This window comes from Eleutherodactylus coqui, chromosome 1 (genome assembly GCF_035609145.1).
Source record: "Eleutherodactylus coqui strain aEleCoq1 chromosome 1, aEleCoq1.hap1, whole genome shotgun sequence".
NCBI classification, from domain to species: domain Eukaryota; kingdom Metazoa; phylum Chordata; class Amphibia; order Anura; family Eleutherodactylidae; genus Eleutherodactylus; species Eleutherodactylus coqui.
The window spans coordinates 52,680,392-52,691,790 of record NC_089837.1 but is presented as its reverse complement, the minus strand read 5'-3'; the positions used below and the strand labels follow the sequence as shown (position 1 = coordinate 52,691,790).

Genomic DNA, 11,399 nt, shown 5'->3' with positions numbered 1-11,399 from the left:
GTATAAACTATTGGTGAATATATACTATATCATATAGGATTTTTGGTGCAGAATGATAATATTTTAATGGAAGATTTATAAATGCCGCAAGGGTCTTATGATTAATATATAATGATCTATATAGCTCAATTATCCAGTAAGGGTTAAAGGGGTTGTCCCGCGCCGAAACGTTTTTTTTTTTTTTTCAATAGCCCCCCTGTTCGGCGCGAGACAAACCCGATGCAGGGGTTTAAAAAAAAAAAAACGCATAGTACTTACCCGAATCCCCGCGCTCCGGTGACTTCTTACTTACCTTGAGAAGATGGCCGCCGGGATCGTCACCCACGGTGGACCGCAGGTCTTCTCCCATGGTGCACCGTGGGCTCTGTGCATTCCATTGCCGATTCCAGCCTCCTGATTGGCTGGAATCGGCACACGTGACGGGGCGGAGCTACGAGGAGCAGCTCTCCAGCACGAGCGGCCCCATTCCGAAGGGAGAAGACCGGACTGCGCAAGCGCGTCTAATCGGGAGATTAGACGCTGAAATTAGACGGCACCATGGAGACGGGGACGCCAGCAACGGAGCAGGTAAGTGAATAACTTCTGTATGGCTCATATTTAATGCACGATGTATATTACAAAGTGCATTAATATGGCCATACAGAAGTGTATACCCCCACTTGCTTTCGCGGGACAACCCCTTTAAGTAACATGTTCTGAGGGAAGAGAACTAGTTACGAACCAAATATGATAAAGGAGTTAATGAATCAGGTAGTTTGTAATTAGAGATAATTGTTTTTAACTTATAAATCAGAAAGTTATACAACATAGATTGAGGTGAACAAGGCATTGCGCCGAAACGCGTTCTTGTTTGTATCATGTACCTGATTGTACGAGCATAAGGAAAGAATAAAGCAAAGAAAAATCATCTGATGTGTCAGTATTCCCATGTATCCACTATCATTTGAACAAGCCATAGGACCGAATGGCAGAACGGATGTGAGTATGATTTTCTCTGCATGCACAGACTACAAGCACTGCAAGCAGCTAAGAAGGTGAGACAACTTCTTATTATTTTGTAAACATAGCAGCGACTACTATCAGAAACGGCCCACTGTGTAGGTGCCAGAGAGTAACTGAAAACTGTACAAATAATGTAAAGTCGTGTGGGACTGTGGTTTAAATTTTGCGGAAATTCATTGTGTCCTAGGTATTAACCTCAGCTCTAGTTGGGGGAGAAATGATATGTACCAGGCCTAATACAGCAACAAGTGGGGTTAGCGGAAAGACCCCGTCCATGGAAGATGTCCTGGTCTTGCCGATAATCCTTGTTGGGATGGAAAGGTTAGGCCCATCTCCTTTTTCCTTTCCCTTACTTTTCCTTTTCTTGTCCCTCCCCCTCCTTCATAACCGCGTAGCGGCTTGTCAGGGAGTCCAAAAAGGCGTCAAACATATTAAGAATAAACATTTCCAGGGGAAATTTTTGGGACAATGAGTAGTGCCTCCTGCTCAAAGGCAGGTCTGTGTTAAGGTTCATGGCTCTTTATCGTTCTCGTCGGATCTCCTGGGTGATTTGGAGGGTTGCGAGTTAGTTGGGGACTCTTGGACCGGTTGTTGAAATTGCAAATCTTCGAAGCAGCGTCTCGCTCCTTCTGTGGATAAGATAGTATGGGATCTATCCTGGAAGGTGAAGGTTAAATGGAATGGGAACCCCGACCTGTATTGTATTATTTTCTGTTGAAGAATCTCCAAGTAGGGTTTGAGGGCTCTTCTTTTTGCTAGTGTTGAAGGAGCTCGGTCCGGATGTGGAACGCGTTGCTCGGAGAAGTTGTTCTTTAATGCGGTGGTAATGCATTTTAAGAACTATATCCCTTGGGGGGCCTCCTGGTTTGCGGGCTTCGCAATGACCTATGGACCTGGTCCATTTCCAGCCTTTCTATAGGTATATTGGGGCAAAGTTCTTGAAACAGAGCCGTTGTGGTAGATTGGAGGTCTTGAATGGATTCCGGGAGGCCACGGATCCGCAGATTGTCCCTATGGGCTCTATTTTCGGCATCTTCTAATTTGTCGTGGAGGGTTAAGATTTCGTCGTGGAGCTGCTCTATCTCTTTTTCATGGGACTCGAGGACCGTCATTGCATTGTCCATCCGGTCCTCCAGTGCTGCTGTACGGTAGCCGAGGTCTCGGATCTCTTTAGTGAGTTTGGATGTAATGTCATCAGAGGTTCTCTTTAGCATAAGTTGTATTTGGGGCAAGAGAGAATCGGATATTGAGGCTGTGATAGCTTCTGAGTTGCTTGGGCCCGTAGGTGTTGAGGTCTGGGCGGTTGGAGTACCTTCCGTCGATGAACGAGAGGACTCGTCAGAAGCGGCCGATGGCAACGTCAATCTTGAAGATCGTTTGGACGTTGTCTGAGATTGATCGCACTTCCATTGCTTTGCCTGGATGGTGCGCATGGTTTCGGAGGATTGTTAAAGATATCAGTAGATTGGTGAGAAGGGGCAGTGGAGAGAATCAAGGGTCTTCTTAGGCTGAGTTCCTCTACTTAGCACCCAGCTTCAGTGCGGCTACATTGGGGCCATATGGTCACCCGTGTCGCCTGAAGCAGTTTTAGAGGTATCTGATCTGAGGTTACTGGTGTTCTCCAATGTGAACCTGCACCTTGTTATAAAATAAGCAGTTTGTCCAGCCTATTCCTCCTCTTGTTTTAATCTTTATGATTTTCTCTCTTTTATTCACTGTTTTCTTTTTAACTTCTCTCTCCTAGCTGCTGACTCCTCTGTAAATGCTGTGATTGTGTCTGCTCTCAGGGTCCTGAGAGTAATAGACCCAGTGCTTCTCAGCACACTTCTGTGAGAAAGGGGGAGGTGGCGTGGAACGTCGTAGCTTGTCTTAACAAGCCTGCTTTGCAGATCTTAATGGCAGTGCACTTCATGTGTTTCCCTTGCTCTCCCTTACAGCAGTCAGCTCTGGTCTCCCTCCTGTCAGCCTCACTGCTGTGTGAAGCTCACTTGCTTTGAGTGAGTTTGCCGGCAGCAGCACTTCTCTGTAGTGACCGCCCTCAGTGCTCCCCGGGTTTCAGTGCAGAGCAGGGGATCACGGACACTACCTCTAGCCTCCCTACCTATGCCTGATGTCAGTGCCCGGACAGGAGGTTCCGTTTCTCCCACGGTAAGCCGCCTCTCTTATCCAGCTTGTTTTAAGCTTTTTCTTTTGCAGTCTTCTCAGCTTCCCCCAACATCTAGCCCCTGGCTTCCTGCTATGCTGGGTGTTCTGAGCGGCTGGGGAAGGCTGTAAGACCCTCTCCCTGTAGCTTAGCAAACTCTGGAGATCTTCTACCTTATCCTCCGTAGTAATCAGAGCCTGGGACACCTCTAAATATTAAACTCCAGAGAGTCCCGTTGAGGTGCTCGTTAATAAAAATAAATGAAGATGTCAGGCCTGATCGTGATGAAGAAAATCAATATGATGTTTTCAGAGAGCAGCTTATTAAGCTTAATTATCTAATTGACACTTCATCAACTTGTACTGCAATATCTACTACTGTTTCGACATAAAATATGATGATCCAGGAAAATGGCCAACAGCAATACCTAATGATTTGAGGCAAAAATATTGTTCAATCATACATTGGAGTTGGGTTTAACACTATTCAAAAGCTCTATAATAACGCGTTTTGAGGTACCTTCTAAAGATTAAGGTTATAGGCCTCATGTCCACGGGGAAAATCAGGCCCGCCGCGGATTCTATATGTAGAATCCGTAGCGGGTCCCTCCTGCCCCGCGGACATGATGCCTAAAAATAAGAATAAACTCACCTGCTCCGGGCGATGCGTGTCTCCCCTTCTTCGCGGCCGGATCTTCTTTCTTCGGCCCGGCGGAACCTTTTAGTGGCTCACCTATACTCTTGGTAAACAAATCTTTCAAGGGTTCACCTATACTCTTGGTAAACAAATCTTTCAGGGGTTCACCTGCACTCTGGGTAAAAAAAAATCTTTTGTTTTAGAATGGGTTGTTGAATTGTGGAGATGTGTAGAAGTACTGGCATCTGAGTCCCCTTTATGCCCACATTTGTGGCTCATGAAATTTTGTGACGGAGGTGGCATGGGATTGGAATTATGATCATACGTTAATTTATCAGCAATTCTCATCAGCATTGTGTGCTATCGCCCACAATTTCAAAGATTGTCGCTGCCAGGCCCTGCCAACATTCTGCAGTGTGTGTCTCCTGTTCCTCCTCATCCAATACGCACTTATAAATAGACATGAAGGTGGTGTGGCTATCAAGCAACCATGTGGCATGAGGACAGCTGAATGCTGCGCTGGGAAAATTTTCAGTACGCTGTGGCCTACTGAGTAGGCGAAAGGGTGCGCCTTACCCTGTTTGGGATGGGGACAGCTGGACGAGGTGCTGGGAAAAATTTCAGTATGCTGTGGACTACTGAGTAGGTGAAGGGGTGTGCCCAGAGTGCCCAGTACTCTGTGGGCACAGGCTCCTGCCTGCGTCCTCAGGGGGATAGGACAGCAATACCAGCATGTAACACAGAAGAAGAGGCAGTGGTGTCACCCGCCGGCGATGATTGGCCTTCATTCCACCTAGTGTGGTGCTTAGCTAAGATGTGCCAGCGCGTGTGCCTTGCTGATTATGGTCTGGCCCAACTAAATTGTTTGGGGGGTGACCACCAGGCTCTTGCCCACAATTTGGCTTATAAGGGCAACCTGGGAGCCTCAGATGAATCCATGCATTCCACCCCTGCTTTTCCCTATCCATTTTTGTGGTGTTTTCATTATTTCCTGATGTTTTTTTTTTTTAAGTGAATGACACACCCTTCCCTATGCAGAGCATGGGTCACTTTGATAAATGCTCGAGTCTCCCATTGACTTTAATGGGATTCATTACTCAAAACAAGCTGTTGAGCATTACAAAAAAGTTCGGCTCGAGCATCCGAGCATTTTGGTGCTTGCTCATCTCTATATAAAAAACAAATCCTGTATTATAGTTTGCACTGAGTTCTTGTTCGTGAGATAGAAATCTTACCTCGCCCTCTAGGGAATGCTTGGCAGTATTCTTGGTACTAATGTCAATCATTCACTAGGGAAAATGAAGACATCTTGCTCATGAATGAACTAAACACTAAATACACTTATTGGCTACTATTCGTGGGTTATAGAAAATAGAAGTTATTTAACCTGTAACCTCATTCCACTCCTCTTGACTTTTCACCCTCATTATCTCTCTGACTTGAAAAAAATGTCCACAACGCATATAATTTATGCAATAAGTAATTATTAACTAGTTTAGAAATTATAAATTCACTGTACATTTTCAATTTCTCTACATTTTGGGTTTTCTGGAGAAAATTTTAGAAAAAATTTTTTAACGGCCATTTTACTTAGAGGGCTTATCCATCACAAACATTTATAGCATATTGTCAGTGTGTGCAAGTGGTCTCCAATTTGTGGCATTTCAGTTATGGGCAAACTACAACTTCCAGCATTTCCTAGAAACTAAAGGTTAGAGACCACTGCTATGTACCATAAGTATGTGATTGGCCGGAAGGGGTAAAATAAAGGAGCTCTGGAACTTTTCTTATCAATACCACCGTGTATATGGTGTGGAAATTCTTTAATGGGGGTCATCCACATTGAAAAACTATGCTTATGTTAGAAGGACCCTGATTATAAGCAATTCACTGAGTGTCCTACTGCGGGCGGGAAATTTCCCTAGAGCGCTACTACAAGGGGCAAAAATGTATAATACATTTCCCACTGAAACCAATATGGGGTCTTCCACATGTACCACACTCATTTCACCTCCTCATTTAAAGAGTTGCTATCCGCACTGAGAATCTGCATCAAAATTTGATACACCAAGGACTTAAAATCCGCACCGTAGGTCAATTTACGCTGCATATTTTTTCAGCAACATTTGAACAGGAATTCACAAGATTCCATGCACTTGCATTTTCCTGCTGCAGAGCGGAGACCTACCAGAGGTTTCTGAAACACTGAAGAGGGTTGGTGACGACATTTCAGGTGGCATAAGGTAAGAAAAGGTTTAATAGAAAACACTGGTGGTCTAGAGCAGATAAAGGGTTAATGGGAACACCTATGGTGATGATGTAGAACAGTTGTAGGCAATCTTAGCTTGACTGGGGTGTGTGTCCCAATTACCTCCAACCCCCAGCTGGTCCCTTATAAGGGAGGGAAAAAACTGCAACTTCCAGCATGTCCAGGACAGTTTGTGTTAACAGATGAAATCACGGGGGGAAGAATATAAGAGATGGGACTACAAGTCCATGCATGTCAATGCTGTCACTGTGTAATATTAGAAGACATTACAGGGAGAAAGTGTAAAAGAATTACAACTCTCAGCATTTCCAGGCTATTATAATGGAAAGTTAGAATGTACGGGAGGAGAGAACTACAGATCCCAGTGTTTCCTTGCCTATTAAAGCTCACCTAAAAATCCATAATCACAGGACCATCACCCTCTACTATAGAGCTTCGCCGCTCATTAAATCCTCCCAGGGCCTTCAGGAATAGTATATAGCCTAGCCTTCAGTGCTGAGCTAAACCGCTTGTGCCATCATTGCAGGTACTTAAAGGGGTTGTCCGGCCATAAACAATTCATGTCATTACTTCTGTTTGCCCAATACAATGCACTTTGTAATATACATCGTGCATTGTAAATTAGGCAAACAGAAGTTATTCACTTACCTTTAGGCTGGATTCACACGAACGTATATCGGCTCGGTTTTCACACCGAGCCGATATACTTCATCCTCATCTGCAGAGGTGGAGCGGGGGATGGAAGAGCCAGGAGCAGTGCTCTGAGCTCCCGCCCCCTCTCTGCCTCCTCTCCGCCCCTCTGCACTATTTGCAATGGGGAGAGGCGGGGTGGGGCGGGGCTAATTTGGGGAATTTAGCTCTGCCCCCATCCCACCTCCTTTCATTGCAAATAGCACAGAGGGGTGGAGAGGAGGCATAGAGGGGGCGGGAGCTCAGTTCCTGCTCCTGGCTCTTCCATCCCCCCCCCCCCACCTGCAGATGAGGACAACGTATATCGGCTCGGCGTGAAAACCGAGCCGATATACGTTCGTCTGAATCCAGCCTTAGGGGTGTTCCCCCCTGTGTTGCTTCTCCGGTCTTCCTAGGATACGAAAAGTCTTCTCCTCTTCTTGTTGGCCCGGCTCCAGGTCTTGTCGGCAAGGGGGACGCGTCTCTTCCGCTCTGCGCATGCGCAGCAGAACTTCTTCTGCTGGGATCGTGAGCTGCTTTAGTCTGCCTGCAGGGGACGCCGGGTGTGTGCACATGTCAGTGGTGAGGGGGGGGGGGGAGGATGCGGGTGTGTGCACATGTTAGTGGTGGGGGGGGATGCGGGTGTGTGCACATGTCAGTGGTGAGGGGGGGGATGCAGGTGTGTGCACATGTCAGTGGTGAGGGGGGGATGCGGGTGTGTGCACATGTCAGTGGTGAGGGGGGTGCAGGTGTGTGCACATGTCAGTGGTGAGGGGGGGTGCGGGTGTGTGCACATGTCAGTGGTGAGGGGGAGAGTGCGGGTGTGTGCACATGTCCGTGGTGAGGGGGGGTTCGGGTGTGTGCACATGTCAGTGGTGAGGGGGGGGGTGTGGGTGTGTGCACATGTCAGTGGTGTGGGGGGGAGGGTGCATGCACATGTCAGTGGTGTGGGGGGGAGGCTGTATGGGTGTATGCACATGTCAGTGGTGTGGGGGGGGGGTGTATGCACATGTGAGTGGTGTGGGGGGAGGGCTGTCGCTGGTCTAGGGTTGGGGGGTTGTGGGTTCTGTCACTGGGGTCCTGGGTTGGGAGGCGGGGCGGGCTGTCACTGGTACTGTCTCTGGGGGTTCTGTCACATAGACTACTTGCGGGGTGGGGGTGCTGTCACATAGACTTGTCGCTGTTGGGTGCTGTCACATAGACTTCTTGCGGAGGTGATGGTGCTGTCACATAGACTTGTCGCTGTTGGGTGCTGTCACATAGACTTCTTGCGGAGGTAATGGTGCTGTCACATAGACTTGTCGCTGTTGGGTGCTGTCACATAGACTTCTAGCGGGGGTGGAGGTGTTGTCACATATACTTGTCGCTGTTGGGTGCTGTCACATAGACTTGTCGCTGTTGGGTGCTGTCACATAGACTTGTCGCTGTTGGGTGGGCTGTCACATAGACTTGTCGCTGTTGTGTGTGCTGTCACATAGACTTGTCGCTGTTGGCGGTGCTGTCACATAGACTTGCCGCTGTTGGCGGTGCTGTCACATAGACTTGCCGCTGTTGGCGGTGCTGTCACATAGACTTGCCGCTGTTGGCGGTGCTGTCACATAGACTTGCCGCTGTTGGCGGTGCTGTCACACAGACTTGTCGCTGTTAGGGGTGCTGTCACACAGACTTGTCGCTGTTGGGGGTGCTGTCACATAGACTTGTCGCTGTTGGGGGTGCTGTCACAAAGACTTCATGTGGGTTGGGGGAGCTGTCACATAGACTTGCTGCTGTGGAGTTTGTGGTGGGGGCACTGTGAGAGGGCATTGTGGGGGGTGACACTGTGGAGGGGGTAACTGTGGTGGGGGGTGACACTGTGGAGGGACATGTATGTGGTGGGGGCACTGCGGGGGTTACTGTGGGCTGGGGCACTGTGGGGGGAGCACTGTTGAGGGGGCACTGTGTGGGGCGCACTGAGAGGGGTCATTGTGGGGGGGGTCATTATTTGGGGGACACTGTGGGGAGCTCACTGGAGGGGAACACTGTGGTAGGGGCACTGTCGGGGGTGCACTGTGTGTGGGTGTCATTGTGGGGGTGCACTGTGGGGGTGACACTGTGGTGGGGGCAATGTGGGGGTGCACTGTGGGGGGTGACACTGTGAAGGGGAATGTGTGTGGTGGGGGCACTGAGGGGGTCATTGTGGGGGGGTATTATTGGGGGGACACTGTGGGGGGCTCACTGGAGGGGGACACTGTGGTAGGGGCACTGTGGGGGGGTCATTGGGGGGGTACACTGTGGGCACTGTGGGGGTTCCGCAAGAGCAGGGGAGGGGAGGAGGTGTCCAGTAGCACGTCAGTGTGCTCCTGTGATCAGTGGGATCAGTGGCAGAAACAGCGCCAAGCAGAGGAGCTGGGAGGAGGGGAATTTGGGTCTCAGAGGGGGGCACTATTACCACATGGGCCACTTTGGGATGTCGCTATTACTACTGGGGGCCACTGTGGGATGTCACTATTACTACTGGCTACTGTGGGATGTCACTATTACTACTTGGGATGCTGTGGGGTGTCACTATTACCGCTGGGGCCGCTGTGGGATGTCACTATTACTACTGGGCTGATGTGGGATGTCACTATTACTACTGGGGCCACTGTGGGATGTCACTATTACTACTGGCGCGACTGTGGGATGTCCCTATTACCACTCATACCACTGTGTGGTGTCACTATTACTACTGGGGGGCCACTGTGGGATGTCACTATTAGACTGTGGCCACGGTGCAGTGTCACTATTACCGCTGGGGCCGCTGTGCGGGGTCACTATAACCACCAAAGCCGCTCTGCTGGGGTCACTATTAGCGCTGGGGCTGCTCTCGGGGGGGGACACCCTTACTGCTGGGGCCACTCTGGGGGGAGTCAATATCACTGCTGTTTACACAAAGTGGAAATGCTGTAGAATGTCCTCAGTGGAAATTTCCGTGGCAAATTCCACAGTAATTCCGCATCCAAAAGAAGTCAAAATCTACACCCTGTCTATTTTGAAACAGCCTTGTCCTTTTAAGAATGACGGAGGTAAAAATCATATGTCGTGATAAGCCCCGCCCCCTGACATGTTGGCAATTTACAATAAATAAGTGGGTTTTGAATTGCAGTTTGGGCACTCGGTCTCTAAAAGGTTCGCCATCACTGGTCTAGGGCCTCAAAACACAAAATCCATCACATTTGTTACCCAAGCAGGGTGTCATTCTAGGGGCTATAAACCCCTGTCAGGATTGTAGCTTCTAGCCTCGATCAGCAGCAGCAGCAGGCCCAGTGCTCAGTGTGTCTGGAGGTTTTAACTCCTCCAGTCACAACCATACAGCTGTCCTTGCAGGCCATTCTGTGTATGCCTTGCCATATATCTCCACCCCTCTTGCCATATATCCCCACCCCTTGCTATATATCCCCACCCCATAGGCCTTATTACAAGACCTAACTAGAGATGAGCGAGCACCAAAATGCTCGGGTGCTCGTTACTCGAGACGAACTTTTCGCGATGGTCGAGGGTTCGTTTCGAGTAACGAACCCCATTGAAGTCAATGGGCGACCCGAGCATTTTTGTATATCGCCGATGCTCGCTAAGGTTTTTTATTTGTGAAAATCGGGGCAATTCAAGAAAGTGATGGGAACGACACAGCAACGGATAGGGCAGGCGAGGGGCTACATATTGTGCTGCATCTCAAGTTCACAGGTCCCACTATTAAGCCACAATAGCGGCAAGAGTGCCCCCCCCAACAACTTTTACTTCTGAAAAGCCCTCATTAGCAATGGATACCTTAGCTAAGCACCACACTACCTCCAACAAAGCACAATCACTGCCTGCATGACACTCCGCTGCCACTTCTCCTGGGTTACATGCTGCCCAACCCCCCCCCCTGCGCGACCCAGTGTCCACAGTGCACACCAAATTGTCCCTGCGCAGCCTTCAGCTGCCCTCATGCCACGCCACACTCATGTCTATTTATAAGTGCGTCTGCCAGAGGAAACGCAGGCACACACTGCAGAGGGTTGGCACGGCTAGGCAGGGACCCTCTTTAAAAGGGGCAGGGCGATAGTCCACAATGCTGTACAGAAGCAATGAGAAATCCAATCCTGTGCCACCTCCATCTGGAGCTGCACACGTGGGCATAGCAATGGGGAACCTATGTGCCACACACCATTCTGTCAAGGTGTCTGCATGCCCCAGTCAGACCGCGTTTTTTTATAAATAGTCACAGGCAGGTACAACTCCGCAATGGGAATTCCGAGTGCACCCACAGCATGGTTGGCTCCCTGGAACCCACCCGCTGTACATAAATGTATCCCATTGCAGTGCCCTGGACAGCAGAGCTAACGTCAGATGAAATGCAGGTGGGCTTCGGCCCACACTGCATGCCCCAGTCAGACTGGGGTTCTTTAGAAGTGGAAACAGATGCATTTACAACTCCCTGTGGACCCACAGCATGGGTGGCTCCCTGGAACCCACCGGCGGTACATAAAAATATCCCATTGCATTGCCCATCACAGCTGAGGTAGTAATGTCATGTTTAATGCAGGTGGGCTTTGGCCCACACTGCATGCCCAATCAGACTGTGGTTCTTTAGAAGTGGACACAGATGCATTTACAACTCCCTGTGGACCCACAGCATGGGTGGGTGCCAGGAAGCCACCGGCGGTACATAACAATATC

The 11,399-nt window shown here is 49.3% G+C and overlaps 1 long non-coding RNA gene across 2 annotated transcripts in view; it reads left to right on the top strand.

Moving 5' to 3' along the window:
* The first annotated feature begins 2,876 nt into the window (after nt 1-2,876).
* The window catches only part of LOC136621008 (uncharacterized), a 52,078-nt gene continuing 43,555 nt past the window's right edge, over nt 2,877-11,399 (top strand). For both annotated transcript variants that reach the window (XR_010791207.1, XR_010791206.1), the window contains exon 1: nt 2,877-3,150. This is a non-coding gene — a long non-coding RNA (uncharacterized lncRNA). The remainder of the gene's footprint in view (nt 3,151-11,399) is intronic.